Raw genomic sequence first — 18,766 nt, forward strand, 5'->3', positions numbered from 1 at the left:
ATGTAAACAACAGTCAGCATAATTCTCATGTTATCAGCTATTAACAGTACAATTCAAATTTTATTGAACAAACCTAATGATAACAGTATTTTTTTTCAAAATAAAAAACTTACAATGCACTGTTCCAAATTATTACGCACAGTAAATTTCAAAACACTTTATAGGTTGTAAAGAACTGACAATTGTCATTTGTTGTGTTTGCAGCATATTTACTGAAATCAAAAGCTATTTCAATCAAACTTTGAACAACATTTTAACTTTTTAAACATTTCAACAGGTCACATTACATTTTAACATAGGACCCATTATTTGATAGCAGCTTGTCTTGCATCCATTGAACTTGTGAGTTTTTGGACAGTTTCTACTTGAATTTGTTTGCAAGATGTCAGAATAGCCTCCCAGAGCTGCTGTTTGGATGTAAACTGTCTCCCACCCTCATAGATCTTTTGCTTGAGGATGCTCCAAAGGTTCTCAATAGGATTGAGGTCAGGGGAGGATGGAGGCCACACCATGACTTTCTCTCCTTTTATCCCCATAGCAGCCATTGATGCAGAGGTATTCTTTGCAGCATGAGATGGTGCATTGTCATGCATGAAGATGATTTTATTATGGAAAGCATAGTTCTTCCTTATGTACCAGGGAAGGAAGTGGTCAGCCAGGAACTCCATATACTTTGCAGAGGTCACCTTTACACCTTCGGTGACCCTAAAGGGGTCGACCAGCTCTCTTCCCATGATTCCAGCCCAAAACATGACTCCACCACCGCCTTGCTGACGTTGCAGCCTTGTTGGAACAGGGTGGCCGTCCACCAACCATCCACTACTCCATCCATCTAGATCATCCAGGGTTGCACGGCACTCATCAGTGAACAGGACTGTTTGAAAATTAGTCTTCATGTATTTTTCTGCCCAATACAGCCGTTTCTGCTTGTGAGCATTGGTTAGTGGTGGCCGAATGGAAGGTTTATGCACAGTTGCAAGACTCTGGAAGACTCTACACCTTGATGTCCGTGGGACTCCAGAGGCACCAGCAGCTTCAAATATCTGTTTGCTGCTATATAATGGTATTTTAGCAGCTGCTCTCTAGATCCGATGCATGGATCTGGCAGAAATCTTCCTCAATGTGCCTTTATCTGCACAAACCCGTCTATGTTCTGAATCAGCCACAAATCTCTTAATAGTGCGATGATCACGCTTAAGTTTTCGTGAAATATCTAATGTTTTTATACCTTGTCCAAGGCATTGAACTATTTCATTCTTTTCGGCAGCAGAGAGATCCTTTTTCTTCCCCATATTGCTTGAAAATGGTGCTCTGCTTAATAATGTGGAACACCCTCCTTTAGTAGTTTTTCCTTTAATTGGGCTCACCTGGCAATCTAATTATCACAGGTGTCCGAGATTGTTTTCAGTGATCAAAAGAGCCCTGAGACACAATGCCATCCATGAGTTAAACTGAAAAAAAAATTTTTAATTGTTGTGACACTGAAATAGAATTTGCATAATAATTTGGAACAGGGTGTATACCCCTGGGAAACAGGAAGTTATGGTTGAAAAATGTCCTGTTCCTAGTCACCTTCAAATAATTTTTTCTCAAATGAATTAATAGGGGTGCCAATAATTGTGTCACACATATATTTAACAAAGAAAATAGTAAAAGCATTGAAAATGCCCATTTCCACCAGCAGGGCAAAATATGAGGTAAGACATAGCTATATTGCTTCGTCTTATCCATTGTGATGAATCACTAAGGGAATCTGGCCTGTGATGGGTGGCAAAAAAAATAATTTATGCTTACCTGATAAATGTATTTCTCTTGTGGTGTATCCAGTCCACGGATCATCCATTACTTGTGGGATATTCTCCTTCCTGTTGGGAAGGAGAATATCCCACAAGTAATGGATGATCCGTGGACTGGATACACCTTACAAGAGAAATGTAAATTTTCACCATCAGGGCAATAATTAAGAAGTTCCAGTCAACTGGAAATGTTATGAATCAACCTGGAAGAGGATGTGTGTCTATATTGTCTCAATGCACTGTGAAGTAGCCACAAAGAATAACAGCTCATTCTACTAGATCGGTTGCCACATCTTGGGTTTTAAATAATGAGGCTTCAGTTGATCAAATTTGCAAAGCGGCCACCTGGTCTTCTCTGCATACTTTTACCATTTTTATGTTTTTGCTTCTACATTATTTTGGGTTTTGGATTTAATTTCTCAATGAAAAAAAGCTGTTTTTATTTTAATCCCCCTTCATTGTTACTCATGGACTTCCACATCTTGGGTATTATATCCTATATGAAATAAAACAATTTATATCTTACCTTATAAATTCATTTCTTTCATGCTGGCGAGAGTCCACAAGGCCCCACCCATTTTGGGGTTGTTTTTTGTTTAAAGCACATCTTTTTTTCCCGCTCCTCATTTTTTGGCTTTTCCTCCTTCTTACCACCTCCCCTCTTGGCTATACGTCAAACTGAGGTATGAGTGAAGTGGGAGGAATTTTGTGGGCTTTTTGGGAAACTTTACCACCTCCTGATGGAAATGTATATCCTGTATGTAATAGCTCATGGACTCTCACCACCATGAAAGAATTTCATTTATCAGGGAAGATATAAATTATGTTTTTAAGCACGTTATCTGTTTAGACCAGTAGTATCAATTACTGACATTGCTGCTTCTTTTTTTTTGTTTTTTTTTGGTTTAATTAAAGGGACAGTCTAGGCCAAAATAAACTTTCATGATTCAGATAGAGCATGTAATTTTAAACAATTTTCCAATTTACTTTTATCACCAATTTTGCTTTGTTCTCTTGGTATTCTTAGTTGAAAGCTTAACCTAGGAGGTTCATATGCTAATTTCCTAGACCTTGAAGCCCACCTCTTTCAGATTGCATTTTAACAGATTTTCACCACTAGAGGGTGTTAGTTCACATATTTCATATAGATAACACTGTGCTCGTGCACGTGAAGTAATCTGGGAGCTGGCACTGATTGGCTAGACTGCAAGTCTGTCAAAAGAACTGAAAAAGGGGCAGTTTGCAGAGGCTTAGATACAAGATAATCACAGAGGTTTAAAGTATATTATTATAACTGTGTTGGTTATGCAAAACTGGGAAATGGGTAATAAAGGGATTATCTATCTTTTAAAGCAATAAAAATTCTGGTGTAGACTGTCCCTTTAACTTTTTGAGCAGTTATTTTACGATTCTGTTAGTGAAGATTTTAAACCTTTCTGGCAAATGTGCTTATGCTTTCATTTAGTATTATGTTAAAGCATGTCTTTGGCAGTACTTTCTAGAGCTTTTAATTGGTTAAGTCTTTGTTTTCTTATATGGTTTAAAAATGCAGACTTTTTTTTTTTTTAGGGAAAGGTGTTTTTTGTTTTGAATTCTATTATCTTTTATGTGATGGAAGGCAAAGGAGCAAAGGATAAAAAGTCAAACAGTAAATTTTAATCTCTTATTCATTTTTGTTCTTTTCCTTCAGAACAGGGCAGAAATCTGACTCTCTCTTTGAAGCCAAGTTCTAACTGGAACATGTGTGAGCAGTCCAACTAATTTACTACCTTATCTCAGTTTGCATGAAGGTGCGGCTCTTGTGCCAAAGACTCTGGTGGGGGGCAGGTTTAGCTTCTTTTTGGAAGTGTGGTCTTAGTCTGTTCTGGATCCCAGGATTTTATATATAATCTCCCAGGGTAAATAAATAGGTTTCAGAATGAGGCCTTCCTGGGAAGGTTTTATTCTCTCCTATGTTTCAAAATATAGGCACAATTATCAAACAGACAACTGCCTGAAGGACCTTTCTATCAAAAGCTGCTTTTTATGAAGCAAACACCTAAAAATGGTAAAATTTAGTAAAGTTATCCAGAAAAACCCAAGTGGCCACTTTGCAAATTTGTTCAAATGAATCCTCATTCTTGAAAACCCAAGATGGGGCAACTGATCTAGTGGAGTGAGGTGTAATTCTCTGTGGCGGAGGATGACCCTCCTTCAAATAAGCTTTGTGAATCAAAAGTTTCAACCAAGAGGCTAAAGAAATAGCTAAGGACCAGAAAAAAAGAGACTAGAAGTCTGTCTGAAATCCTTAGTAGGATACATAATAATATTTCAATGCTCTAACAACATCCAAAGAATGCAAAGATTCAGAAGCATTTTTTGGATTAGGACACAAGGTGGGAACGACGATTTCCCTATTAAAGTTGTGTGAGAAAACAACTTTAGGTAACAATTTAGACAGCAAAACAGCTTTATCTTGATAGAAAATCAGATAAGGAGACTCGCAAGAGACAGCAGACAGTTCAGAAACTCTTCTAGCATAAGAGATAGCCAAAAAAAACAACACTTTCCATGAAATTAATTTAATGTTTAATTTATGCATATGCTCAAAAGGAGGAGCCTGTAACACTTTCAATACTAGGTTAAGAATTCAAGGAGGAGAAATAGGTCTAATAACAGGTTTAATCCGGATTAGACCCTGGAATAAACAATGATCATCAGGAGGTTTAGCAATCTTCTTATGAAATAATACAGAAAGAACAGAGATTTGTCCTTTCACAAAACTGGTAGATAATCCTTTATCTAAACCATTCTGCAAAAAATGGAAGAATCCTAGGAATTCTAAAAGATTTTCAGGAATAATCATGGTTGATACACCATGAAATATAAGTTTTCCAAACTTTTTGATACATTTTTCTAGAAACAGGCTTGAGAGCCTGAATCACAGTGTTAATCACAGAGTCAGAGAATCCTCTGACACAATTTCCATGCCATCAAGTGTAGAGACTATAGATCTGTATGGGTTCTAGCCAGTTCTATATTTACAGATAATGTAGGCAGATATTTCCTTTAAAACAAGCTTTAAAAAGGGACATGAGAGGTACAGTCTACTCTAGATTTTTTATTGTTTAAAAAGATAGATTATCCCTTTATTACCCATGCTCCAGATTTCCATAACCAACACTGTTAAAATAATAAAATGTTTACCTCTGTCATTACTTTGTATCTAAGTCTCTGCAGACTGCCCCCTTATTTCAGTTTATGTATATGGCACACATGAACTATGGTTGTCTAGCTGTAAAAAACTGTCAACATGCACTAAGAGGTAGCCTTCAAGTGCTTAGAAATAAGTATATGAGACTACCTAGGTTTATCTTTCAACAAAGAATACAAAGCAAATTTAATGACAAAAGTAAATTGGGAAGTTGTTTAAAATGGCATGCCCTATCTGAATCATGGAGCCGGGACGAACATGGCGACGGACGCTTAAGCTGAAAGCTCAGTAGGCAGTTTAGAGTATAAGTGGGCTAGCAACACTTTAGGGCGACTAAACCCAACACAAACTAGGACAAGAACCTTCCTATAGATGAGGCAGCATAAACTAACATTTGCTCCTGAATAAACAAGTGGCGATGAGGACAGCTACTAACTAACATGGAAGAGCTCCTGACAAATTGTCACAGAAAATCGGATGAATACCAAGTCCAGTAAGCCGTAGAGCTCTGGACACCAGCTCTGGATGAAACAAGACTAAAATCCCGGTAAGCCATAAACTCACCATGTACACATAGCAGCCGGTACAGTGCAAAAGGTGCAGAGGCCTAACAGCCACGTGGGAGGACACGGGAGCAGCTCAAACGCTGCATGATGAAACGGGTGCTGCTTATCTATCATATGAGTCAAATAGTTATACTATGACGCCGCAATAGATCTTGCTCAAAAATCCACTGCCTAGGAGAAAACTAACAATTGAGGCTTAAATCAAATAGCTGCACATGACAATCAAAAAGGCAAATATTTGCCATAAAACCCGATGCAGAGCTCTCCTAGATTGGCTGATAGAGCATCAATAAGATCCTATAAAAATATAAATTAGTCAAAGTAAAAAAAAAAACAAAAAAAAAAAACACAGGAAAGAAAGGTGACATCATAACATGACCTAGATAATATTAGGGCTGCATTAAGAGTATCCCATATACATTGTGGAGGATTATAGGATATTTATGGTAGAGATCTGCTAAGCCAATATATGATCAATTTCGCTACAGACTTATATCAGACTGACTAAAACACATATCACGAAATCAGTATACAAAATCATTTATGCTGATATTGAAGTATTCTCTCACACTCTCCTCGTACAATAACATGTCAGCTCGAAAACAGAATAAATTGGCATCTTCAGGGAAGCCTTCAACTACCAATATTTTCTTCAAATCCTCGAAAGGAGAAAAAAATTAAAGAAACAGAAACCTCTATACCTGAAGAAGAAATGGATTCTTATATAGACAACCACTCTCCCAAAGGGAATAGAATTCCTGCAACAAAGGAAGATCTTAAAAACCTGGTATCAAAACAAGATATAGCCATACATTTTGATAAGATGTGGGAAAAGATGGACTCTCTTCAAAATACTGTCATAAATAGCCTGGCTGAGTATAAGCAGGATATAATGGACCTGGGAACGAGAGTAGAAACACTGGAAGACAAAGAAAAATCTATGGCAGAGGACATGAATACACTCACATATCAGCTAGCTTTTCAACAACAAGAAATCAAAGAAATCCATGCAAAAATTGAAGGTTTAGAGAACATAAGCAGGAGGTGCAATATACGTCTAAAGGGTGTTCCTGAATCAATCTCCATGACAGATCTAAACAACTATCTCCTACAACTATTTCAAGCCATTACAGGTACAACAGAAGATGGAAAATTTCAAATGGAGAGCGCTCATAGAGCTCTGAGAGCAAAACCAAAGGAAAGAGAACCGCCAAGAGACATAACTAAACTATTTTGCTTCCAAGCGAAGGAAGAAATGACAGAGTCCAGGAAAATTCCGACCTTTAAGTTTAAAGGATCAATTATACAATTCTACCAGGACTTACAGTATGTCTTAAAACATTACAGAAACGCAATGCCCTGCGCACTCTTACACAACTGTTGCATAAAAACCAAATACTCTACAGGTGGGGATTCCCGTTTGCACTTCACATTCATCATGAAGGCAGAACTATAACACTCAAGGAGAAGCAAGAAATTCCAGAGGTTTGCCGATACCTAAGACTGGACTGCCCAAATCTACCCGACAGAAGAAAGAAAAAGTCTGGCACTGTGAAAATGTGATTATAGGAAAAAGGGATATAATATTCCCTGGTGCTAACCCTTAATTAATTACTCAAAATGGGGAAAATGGGGGAAGGACTGGACAAGAAGGGATTATTAAGCACTCATTCCTATAGTATATTGTAAATAAGTTGATATTGTCAACTAAATAAGGAGATTGATTAAAGTTAAAACTAACTATTTATTTATTTAACCACTATAAAAGAGAGTGTAAGAAAATAAACACTCTCACCATTAAGAAAAATTGCTCCACACTCACGCTGTGAATATCGCACTGCAATGTACCCAGACAGTGAAACACAGATTCCACCACCCCCCTGTATTCCTGGCCAGTAACAGGATACGCTGGCTTCAGGTGACAGGGATGGTTTCTATACTGTGTATCACGTCCCTTGCAGCTAATTCAACTAAAGCGTGAGAAACAAAAAGTATAAAATCACTATGCTATGTAAGCATATTACTGTTCTGCGCACAAACGCGTTTCGGCCGAGTAGCGGCCTTTCTCAATGTGCAACTTAGGTTTGACAAGACGAGTGTCTCGCTGTAGGGGCTTAATATACCCCCGCTCCTATGTCCGTTAGCCAATCGTAGCGTGCGTGTCATTTACGCCCACCTCTCAGCCAATCACACGCAATTCTGTATCAGCGCGTCATAGGCTGAGAGTCAGTGTGTGATTGGTTACTCGCTAAGTCCTCACAACCAATGGCGATATCCTCTGGTTCTATGTAATGCCTGCGAGGCTTGGATAATAGGATAACTGTAGCAGAGATCACTTGTAATAGTGCAATTCTATGTGCACACAGAAATTTATAACTCCAAAGGCCAATTATAATATAAGGGCAAAAGTTAACTTATACGATGTGTAAGTATAATCTGCACAGCATGCCAATGGATTCACACATCACAATAATGCCTCATTATTCGATTATTAAAAATGACAGTGCACACGTAATGCATAACATATTAACTGTTTAATGAATATAATAAGATAAAACAGATATATGAAGTTATACTGTCTCATAATATAGATCATTTTTAATTATGTAAAGAGTAACATGTACCCAAATATGTTAAGGTTTTGGTTATCACACAATGATTATTTATTTGATCCTTACACAGAGTAAAAAAGCAACGTTATGTCTGTGTAGTTAGAAATTCCAACTTTAATACAGCATTATTGTAAAAACGTTGTTTAGTGTATAAGATGATAAATAATACTTGACCCTTTGTACGTTGGGTCTATTATGTGCAATACGTCTTGTGACAAAACCCCCCAGATATTTTAACATATTTCCAAATCATAAAAAATAAATCTATATAAACAGTACAACAATGGCATGTTGCCGTTGCGCATATCATAGTATGATCTAAGGAATATATTTCTGGGTGCACAAAAGAATGCAGCTGGCTAGAGACCATCATTTTACTGTTATTGCAAGGATTAAAATTGAATCACCAGTAAAAAGTTTAGAGGAATGCCCAAAAATTATTATTCTCATTCATGCCATTGGGCATGACAGTATTCAGATTAAATATCCATCTCGCTTCTTTTTTAAGCAAGATTTGTTCCATATCACTCCCCCGTATGCTAGGGCGTATACTTTCCAATCCCCAGAATTTAAAGGTATTAATCTTTCCTTTATGATGGTGTAGAAAATGTCTGGCAACACTGGTGATTTGTTTGCCTTTTTCTACATCCTTTGCTGCGTTCCTTATATTACTGAGGTGCTCAGTGATTCTAACCCCTATTTGTCGGGTAGTCATACCTACGTAAAAACAGTTGCAGCTACATGACAGACAGTAGATCACGTTTGAGGTTTTACAAGTGATGTGATTCTGAATTGTCCACTTTCTATTGAATCTATCTATCATGTATTTCTTTTTGACCATATATGTGCAGTTTTTACAATTGCCACATGCAATGGATACTTTATATAATGGTGGTTTTTTAGCATTTCTGTCAAAATGACTGGCGGTTAATTGATCACTTAAATTTTTTTGCACGTCTATAAGTACACATAGGATTCTCTGGGATAATGGATTTTAGCTGTTCATCTAGTTGTAAAATATGCCAATGTTTTGATAGTATATTAGATACCTGTTGGCTTTGATTACAGTATGTGGAAATAAATCTGAGCGGATTCGAATTTGCCTATATCTTTTTGGGTCTAAGGAGTTCCTCCCTATTTTTGTATAGTGCTTTCTGATAGGCTCTCTTAAGAGACTTTCTAGAATACCCCCTCACTAGTAGTCTATTTCTCAATTCATTAGCAGCTTTTTGGAAAGATTCTGATGAACAATTTCTACGTAACCTCAAATATTCCCCCATCGGTAGACCCCTAATAGTATTTGGATGATGAAAACTATTAGCATTTAAGATATTGTTTGTGGCCGTGGGCTTTCTGAAGGTTTCCGTCTCTAAATTGTTGTTACATTTTAAGATAGATAGATCTAGAAATTCTACCTTTTTGTCATCATATGTCATGGTGAGATATAATCCAAAGGGATTGTCATTGAGGGTCGAAATAAACTCATGGAGTAATTCTGTTGATCCCTCCCATACAAACAAAATGTCATCTATATACCTGGACCAGTGGGTGATGTACTTGGTAAACTGTAGGAGGTTGGTATTAAACACTACAGTTTCTTCCCACCAGCCCAGGTATATATTAGCGTAAGTAGGGGCGCAAGATGTCCCCATGGCGGTTCCACGTATTTGGAGATAAAACCTTCCATCAAAGACAAAATAATTGTGTTCTAACACAAATTCTAACAAGTCAATGATGAATTGCTTTGTTTCATCTGTGAGGTCTTTGTTTTTTGACAAGAAGTAGGACACTGCAGTGCAGCCCCACTTTTTGTCTATACTTGTATATAAAGACTCCACATCACAAGTTACTAATATGGATTCCAATCTTACAGACAATGTGTCAATTTTGTTCAGTATATGCATAGTATCTCTGGTATGAGAGGGTAAAGCATCTACTATGTACCTGAGTCTGGCATCCAAATATCTACTGGCTTTTTCAGTCATTGACCCAATGCCAGAGACAATAGGTCTACCGGGTGGGCATTCCAGATTTTTATGGATCTTAGGTAATAAATATAGTGTTGCTATTGTGGGGTGTTTAACATCTAGATATTGTAGCTCTTTTTTATCAATAATGCCTTCAGTAGCTGCTGAAAGAATCAATTTTTTATACTGTTTAAGAAAATCTTCTGTTGGGTTACCAAAGAGACTTTTGTAATTATTAGGGTTATTCAATTGTTTTTTAACCTCTGTAGTGTACATTTCAGTGGGCCATAATACAATATTACCCCCCTTATCACTGTTTAATTTGGACATCAGTCCATTGTTTCATAGATTTCAGTGCCAATCTTTCTTCTTCAGAAAAATTGTCTTGCAATATTTCCTTTTCTGGTGAAATTGCTAAAATGTCTTTGCACACTAGATCAAGAAACATTACAGTGTTGTGTGAAGTGCTGGGGGGAGGTATAAATTGAGATTTAGTCTTAAGTATGTCGCGCCACTTCGTCTCACTATATGTTGTCTCCTTGGGATCCCTTTCAGATTCTTCTAGGAGGGAGATAAGATCTTTTATTGCTGTTATATCATTGCTATTTAAACCCTCTGTGTCTGAGCTAGAAGAAAAGTATTTCTTAAGTAGTATTTTCCTTGCAAATAAATGTACATCTTTGATTATCTCAAACTTGTCAAGTTGGGTTGTGGGAACAAAAGACAGGCCTTTTTTTAAAACTGTGATCTGAGTGTCAGTTAAAATTTTGTCAGATAGATTAATTATATTTAGTTCTTTTTGACTTGTTTCTTTTTGGGGAACGATTTCTGATTGAATTTGACTTGTTTTCTGGTTCTGGGTTTTTTTGTCTCTCCCTCTTCGAATTCTACGCCTAAAGGGATATCCCCAGTGTTGTTATGTGGGGTAATTCTCCTATGTAGAATGGGTTTAGGTCTTATTTCCTCCTCTGACATGTCACCATCTGTTGTTTCACAGTCTCTATCTGAGTAATCTGAGTCTATATTCCTAGACTTAATATTCCATGAGTAGACGGATTTATTAGCATAGTCAGTCAAATCTCTATCAATCTTTTTTTCTTTTTTATTTGCAATATATTTCGCAAACCTCTCTACTTTTTCCTTGGTTTTAGTATAGGATTTCTGAAAGTCTTCTTTAGACTCATATTGTTTAAGTTCACTGCCTATTTTAGTTATTTCCTCATTCAACTCACTCAATTTGTCCATTTCATGCTCTACCAGATATCCTATAAGTTTAAAGGAGCATTCAGACAGGGCATCTTCCCACTTAGATTTAAGTGTGGGTTTGAGGTCTTGGAATGTAGGAAACATCTTAAGTCTTAGTCCCCTTGGTATAACCTGGTTGTCCTTATAAAAATTAAACATTCCATTGTCTTTTAATTTGACGTTTGCGAATACGTTTTAAATTTTTAAGAGATAGTAACCATTCCCCTATTTGTGTGTTATCAATTGTATTTTTACTTTGTAAGTCAATTGTTAATTTTTTAATGTCTTCTGACCATTGAAGCATTTCTGCTCCCAAATCAAAGCCTGCCATAATGGATAAGTGGTTATAATTTGCGTTATCACGTGCTCAAAGACTAAGAAAAAATGGTTTACCCACTAAGTAACATGTACAGAAGAAAGAAAAAGTCTGGCACTGTGAAAATGTGATTATAGGAAAAAAGGGATATAATATTCCCTGGTGCTAACCCTTAATTAATTACTCAAAATGGGGAAAATGGGGGAAGGACTGGACAAGAAGGGATTATTAAGCACTCATTCATATAGTATATTGTAAATAAGTTGATATTGTCAACTAAATAAGGAGATTGATTAAAGTTAAAACTAACTATTTATTTATTTAACCACTATAAAAGAGAGTGTAAGAAAATAAACACTCTCACCATTAAGAAAAATTGCTCCACACTCACACTCCACACTCACGCTGTGTTACGTTATGTTGTACGTTTGTTATGTTATGTTGCTTTCTAATTGGTTTTATTGTTATAGTGTACTTAATGTCGAACAGTTGGGAAGAAAGTTTCTCCACAAAGGAATAGTGGATGAGAGAGATGAAAAACAGAAAATAAATTAAAGCAGGGGAAGCTCCCAGATCCAATTAAGTAAGTTGGTATATTATGATAAATGACATCCAATTTAAGAGTTATCTCACATAATGTGAGGCCTCAATACTGATATTAAACGCAGAACTGCCATCACTCAATATACTAACCTAAAAGCTAATATCTTCTTGCAGGAGACCCAATTTACACACCAACAAATCCCCAAGTATTGGAATAAACGCTTTACACTTCACTTTCACTCCACTAACGATAAAAAAAAGGAGGGGTTTCTATTCTGATACACAACTCACTGAATTTCATGGTAGACAAAGAAGGTATGTATCTTATAGTAAGAGGGAATTTACAAGACACACAGATCACACTGTGTAATGTATACCACCTAACGAACAACAACATATCTTCTTTCATCAACAATCATACTTGTTGACACAATAGGCAAAAACGTGAATAATACTGGCTGGAGACTTTAATATCAACCTGAATGAGATACCACCAAAATTGACAAACAACAGAGTCAAAATACTATAATCAAGTCTATTAAAGACTCCTTAGAAGGCCATATTATAATTGACTCTTGGGTCACACTATACGGTTTTACAAAAGATCACACCTATTATTCTCCTGCTCACAAAATCTATACTAAATTGGATTACATTTATGTCAGTCAACTAATGATCCCCAAATTGCTTTCCTCATCCATCCAGGCATGTGTGTGGTCAGATCATTCTATCATCCAGATAAATCTAGAAGGTATAGTCAATATAAATAGGCAGAGATCTTGGATATATGACCCGGCTCCTTTAAAACAGCCTGAAACACACAATAAATTGTTAGAGACCTTAACTGAATATTGGAAAATAAACGTAGACCCTAAAATTAGCTATAAACCATATATTAGGGGAATGCTGATAAAAGAAAAAGCAATATATAGGAAAAAGGTCAAAGCGAACATAGATATACTCCAAAAAGAAATAGAGGCACTAGAAAATAGACATCAAAATACACTATCAGGAGACCTTAAACACCATCATAGTTAAAAGACAAAATCTATCAAAAATCCTAAATGAGACATCCCTAAGTGCTATACAGAAACTGAAAGCACAGTATTTTATATATGCAAATTAACCGGACAGATATCTAGCCCATAAATTAAGAGGACTAAAAATCTAGCTATCCCACAAATTCAAAAACCTGACTGAGTTACTGCATCCCACCCACAGGAAATCACTGATAGGTTTGCACACTATTACGAACTTCTATATGATGGTAAAAAAGGTACACCTTTCCCCACATACAGAGACACTTACAAATCAATTTATACAAAAAGATGACAACAAAATTAGACAATTCAGATGCAGAAGCCTTAAACACAGAGATAACTGTTGAGGAGATTACATCAGCAATAAAGGATCTTAAATTATGTAAGGCCGCTGGGCCTGACGGCTTTCCCGGTAAATATTGCAAGTTATTTATAACAAATTTGATTCTACACCTTCTCAAATTTTGTAACAACATTATCGAGGTTATCCTAATACCACCAGATTTGTTACAAGCTAAGATTGTAGTTATCCCCAAATCAGGAAAAAAAATCAAGTTGTGCCACAACTGTAGGCCGATTTCTTTGATCAATCAGGATCTAAAAATCTTCATGAAAATTTTAGCTAATAGGGTCAAGCACCATCTGCCAGCCCTGATACACCCCAATCAGGTAGGGTTTATAAAAGATTGTGAACCCCCAGATAACGTGAGACGCACAGTTTCTCTGGTGGAATATTTGATGGGGACTAAGACGCCTTCTCTGCTTCTTTCACTAGATGCAGAGGAGTTTGACAGAGTGGATTGGATATATATGTTTGAAGTCCATAAATGCATGGGATTCAATGGGAATTTCATGAAGGCAATCAAAAACCTCTATTCGTTCCCGACTGCAACAATCAGAGCAGCAGGATATCAGTCTAGGCCTATAAAAATTGTAAACGGCACACGCTAGGGATGCCCATTATCGCCACTTCTATTTGCCTCATGTATCGAGCCATTAGCTTCCTGTTTAAGAAAATCTGTTGATATTTCCGGAGTCGCATTAATTAGCGGGGAATACAAATTAACTGTATTTGCAGACGATATCCTTCTTACACTGACAAAACCCCTTATCTCTTTACCTAATTTGTATCAGCTATTAGAGGATTTTTCAAAAATGTCAGGCTTTAAAATTAACCCAGATAAGTGCGAAGCTCTTCCATTAGCATTACCATCACACACCCAAAAGTTGATAGCTGCCAATTTTGATCTCACATGGACCAAAAATCATATAAAATAGCTAGGAGTCAGGGGGGCGTGTCAGTACAGTGATCCTGAGAGAGGTCACAATTTTCATGAGCTCTGATAGATACTCTGAAAATCCGCTGATTATCTGAGAAATCTTACAGCACTATCACCTTATTTGCAAAATAATCTTCTATTCTCCACTGTGGGAATTCTATACTAACGTCTGAGCTGTATTTATGACATCAGAGTCCAGAATCGGACATCAGAGGCCTAGAGCGGCGGGTCTTACGATAGGCAGCGCTTCCCCCTCGGACCGCCGAGGTACTTGGCCTTAACTGGCAAACAACGTAGTAACCTACAAGTAATCTATTCTAAAAAGGAAGATGGCAATCACCGGGGAATTAAACTCACAAGATCAACACGACTAACAACTTCAAAAGATTAAAAAGTCCGATGCAATCTATGATGGCGAGAGCCCCCTATGACAATCTCATACATTATTTTGCCGCCAAACAAACAGCAGCAGAAGCGACACACAGATCAGCAGAGATGATTTGTCCCATGGATGAAGAAACACCCCTATACTCCACTGAAAAGCCTACCCAACAGAAGGGGTCACATACATTGGATCCTGCTTCTGATTACATACAGACCCCCCGGGCTAAAGCTGGAAATGCAGCCTTTCAGTCTACCATGTGGAGCGCAGGACCCGCTGAGATGAGTGAAACCGTTGCTGAAAGAACACTGAAAACCCTGGATCATTCAACGCCGAACAGAGCGATCCTCGCTGAACCGGATCCGAAAGTAGTCACCCATGCTCCCCTTGAGACTCCACTGAATACATTACCTAACCTACGACACAACAAATCCACACAAAAAGAGGTGAGCTAGATACGCTACAGTCGGTCACTATAGCTAACATAGCGTTTAATACCCCTAAAGTCGCCCAGACTGTTAATGTACAATCTATGAGGGAAAAAAATCTTGAAAGTAAAAACCGGGTGTCGCTTTCCAAAAAGATCCAGATTTTACACAGATACCATATCTGCAATATGGCTATGATGTACACCCCTCAACAGAGTTATTGGGACTTTCACCAACCTAGCTAGATACTGGACTGACACATGGCGCTATTATATACACCCCTAACCAGTACACTTCAATAAAATCGGCTTATCTGGTAATCACTTTCCTAGCAATTTTATTAACAGATTTGTTTCTGTATAGATATGCCAATACAGCCTGAACTATCTTTGATAGAAATATACTTTCTGCTAAAGCTGAAGTGTTATGACCCTGTTGATTATATGTTTACCCATGTGTGTTCGTTTTTTATCCTCTATATCAGATGTTCATCATTACATAGTGTCATTTGTCACTTAGTTTTCTCACAAAACTCACTTATTATATTATGGCAAAGCAGGTTTACACATTTATGGAGACAAGGTTAATTACGTCATATAGCACATATCTATAGGAGACTCTCAAAGTTGGCATGAAATACTCTTTTATATTATGGACATATAACAACTTATATTGTTCTGACATAACACCAACCCTTAATTTATATTAGCCCACAGGCCCTGGTTTCGCTGCCTACAGCCGGGGCAGCGACTGGGTGCTAGATAGTGACAATCTCTTCAGGTGGCAAAACATATTACATGACAGAGGAGCATATAGGTTTTTTTTAGCCAAGAAGTAGATAGTATCACTTTAATACCTACATATAATGGTGTTTAGAGCCTACATGTTTGAAGAACTGATCTCCTACTATTGACCACTAGATGGCCTCTTAGTACAGCATGGGTAATGGGAATAGCTCATACAGATGAGTCGTGCACCCAATTCTCTATTTTAAAATAATGATTGCTATCCCCTTGACACAGACACACACACACACAACTACAATCTCCTTAGAGTTCACATAGGAACCACTTGATAAAATATCTTCAATATGTCCAGTTCTGGCTTCATGCATTTTCATATCATACTTTCGTCAATGTAATAATTCTTTTTTTTTTTTCTCTAAGATGCAGTTTGATATTTTCTTTGCTCAGAATATTTTGTTTATTGTTTACCCCCGTTTACAGACTCATAATACCATAGGTCCAAAAACGACCCATACCTCCAAGCAAAAGGGGATGATAAAAGAGGACTGCAATTTCTCTATGTACAATCTAAACAATCAGATATGTTGATAATATTTGATATAACGTTTGTACTACACACTGTAACTGAACCTATTATTTTGTCCTTAATAAAAATGTAAATATAAAAAAAATATCTAGGAGAAGGAATAAAGGTAAATGGAGAAAAGGTAGCTTCTCTTGGTAGGGCCGAATGTCGGCTATCAAGATGAACATACTGCCTAGGTTACTGTACCTTTTTAAGAGCACTTCAAATTAAAATACCTCAGAAAGAACTAAGAGACCTGCAAGCTGAACTGTTAGGTTCCTTCAAGGCACTAAAACAGCGCAAATAGCCTCATATCTTAAAACAACATAAACAGGTAGGGGGAGTAGAAGTACCCAACTTACTGGACTACTATCAGGCTGCTAGGTTATCACAAATCACATTACTAGGCAAAAATTACCAAGGAATTGCTTGGACTAAAATTGAAGCTGATATAGCGGGACTACATAAACCTGGGGATATCATATGGGATCCAGCAACCAAAACAAACTATTATATAAACTACAAATTATGGAGGAATCCAAATATTTATGGAAATGTCTTACTAACTCACTAAAATTGATTCCCAAAGCTACCTCGATGGCTCCAGTGGGAACCCTGCCCCCCCCCCCCCCTGACTCTCAAAGACACATTAATAAATGGGAAAATAAAGGATTATACAGAGTGGCAGACTTTTTAGACAGGGGAAAAATGATGACATTCAATCAGTTAATGGACAAAATACAACCTGATAATCTACACTGGTACCTTTACCTTCAGATTTCTAATGCCATAACAAGATACATTCAAAATCACACTACTCTACCACACACTACCTTGGAAAATGATGTACTACCCCTGTTAGAAATAAAAAAAATTATTACACAGCTCTACCTAGCTTTACAAGAAGCTAAACACAATACAACAACGACACAAAAATGGGAACAAGACCTTGGCGAAACATTTAGCAGAGACAAGTGGGCAAGATTTTTCTCTAGATCCAGTAAAGGCCTGATTAGCGCAGACCTCAAAGAAAATTCCATTAAAACTTCCTTTAGGTGGTATCTTACACCATTAAAAACATCACACTACTCTACACAACATAAAAGACTGTGCTATAGAGGGTGTGCCAACATTCTAGATTATATTCATATGTGGTGGGAATGCCCAAAAATAAAACCGGAACAAAGGATCAAAAATGTTAAGCATAATCCTAGACCAATCAATCTCTTTATCTGCCTCCCAAGCCGTGTTACACATACCCGAGAAGTCACTAAATTCTACCACTAATACTTTCATTAGAATCATCTGCACTGCAGCCAGACTATGTATCGCTAGATACTGAAAACAAGCTCCCCGTCATGGCACAGAGGTATTAAAGGGACAGTTCACCCAAAAAGGTTCTCCCATTTAAATTGTTCCCAATGATCCATTTTACCTGCTAGAGTGTATTAAATTGTTAACAAGTAGCTCCTTTACCCCTATGTTGGCCTTTGAAATATCTGATTTAGCTTGTGGTTTCCAAGCCTATACTGAAAGTTTGTATACTGGAGTCTCAGATATTGAATAGTGTAAGTAAACACAGCCAGCAGAAGAAATTAAACTCACAGTGAGGGTGCAGGGTAGTTAAGTAATACAATTATAATTTTCCATTGTTCTCTCTAAGTTTTGAGCTTTGGTTTTCCAGACAAATATAAGATAAGGAAGCAAGTGTGTGTACACAAACTGATAACATAATGAGATATATTACCTGAAACTCAACCCATTGTAATAGGCTGTGGTTTAAAAGCACAAAACCAGTTACTTCATATACACATTTTATACGCTGCAGCTGGTAGAACAAGTTATTAAAAATACATTAATATAAAAACAATTTTACTGTGTACTGTCCCTTTAAATAAAATTACCAGTATCTATGCTATGTCAGAATCTGCCTCCTGGTCGCAGGGCACTTCAGAACACTTTCAAAAGGTCTGGATATACTGGATAATGAATAAAGATAATTATGAAGCAACTATTAGAGAAGAAATAGGAATACAGCAAGCTTCCTCATAATAATCTCTCAGGCCTTAAGCAGTAGGCATAAGATG

At 37.1% G+C, this 18,766-nt stretch overlaps 1 long non-coding RNA gene across 2 annotated transcripts in view; it reads left to right on the plus strand.

Annotated features, from left to right (window-relative positions):
• LOC128656369 (uncharacterized) overlaps nucleotides 1–18,549 on the plus strand; it is a 44,035-nt gene extending 25,486 nt beyond the window's left edge. For both annotated transcript variants that reach the window (XR_008401998.1, XR_008401997.1), the window contains exons 4-6: nucleotides 12,166–12,278; nucleotides 12,413–12,553; nucleotides 16,595–18,549. This is a non-coding gene — a long non-coding RNA (uncharacterized LOC128656369). The remainder of the gene's footprint in view (nucleotides 1–12,165; nucleotides 12,279–12,412; nucleotides 12,554–16,594) is intronic.
• Nucleotides 18,550–18,766: the final 217 nt, after the last annotated feature.

This window comes from Bombina bombina, chromosome 4 (genome assembly GCF_027579735.1).
Source record: "Bombina bombina isolate aBomBom1 chromosome 4, aBomBom1.pri, whole genome shotgun sequence".
In the NCBI taxonomy this organism is placed as follows: Eukaryota; Metazoa; Chordata; class Amphibia; order Anura; family Bombinatoridae; genus Bombina; species Bombina bombina.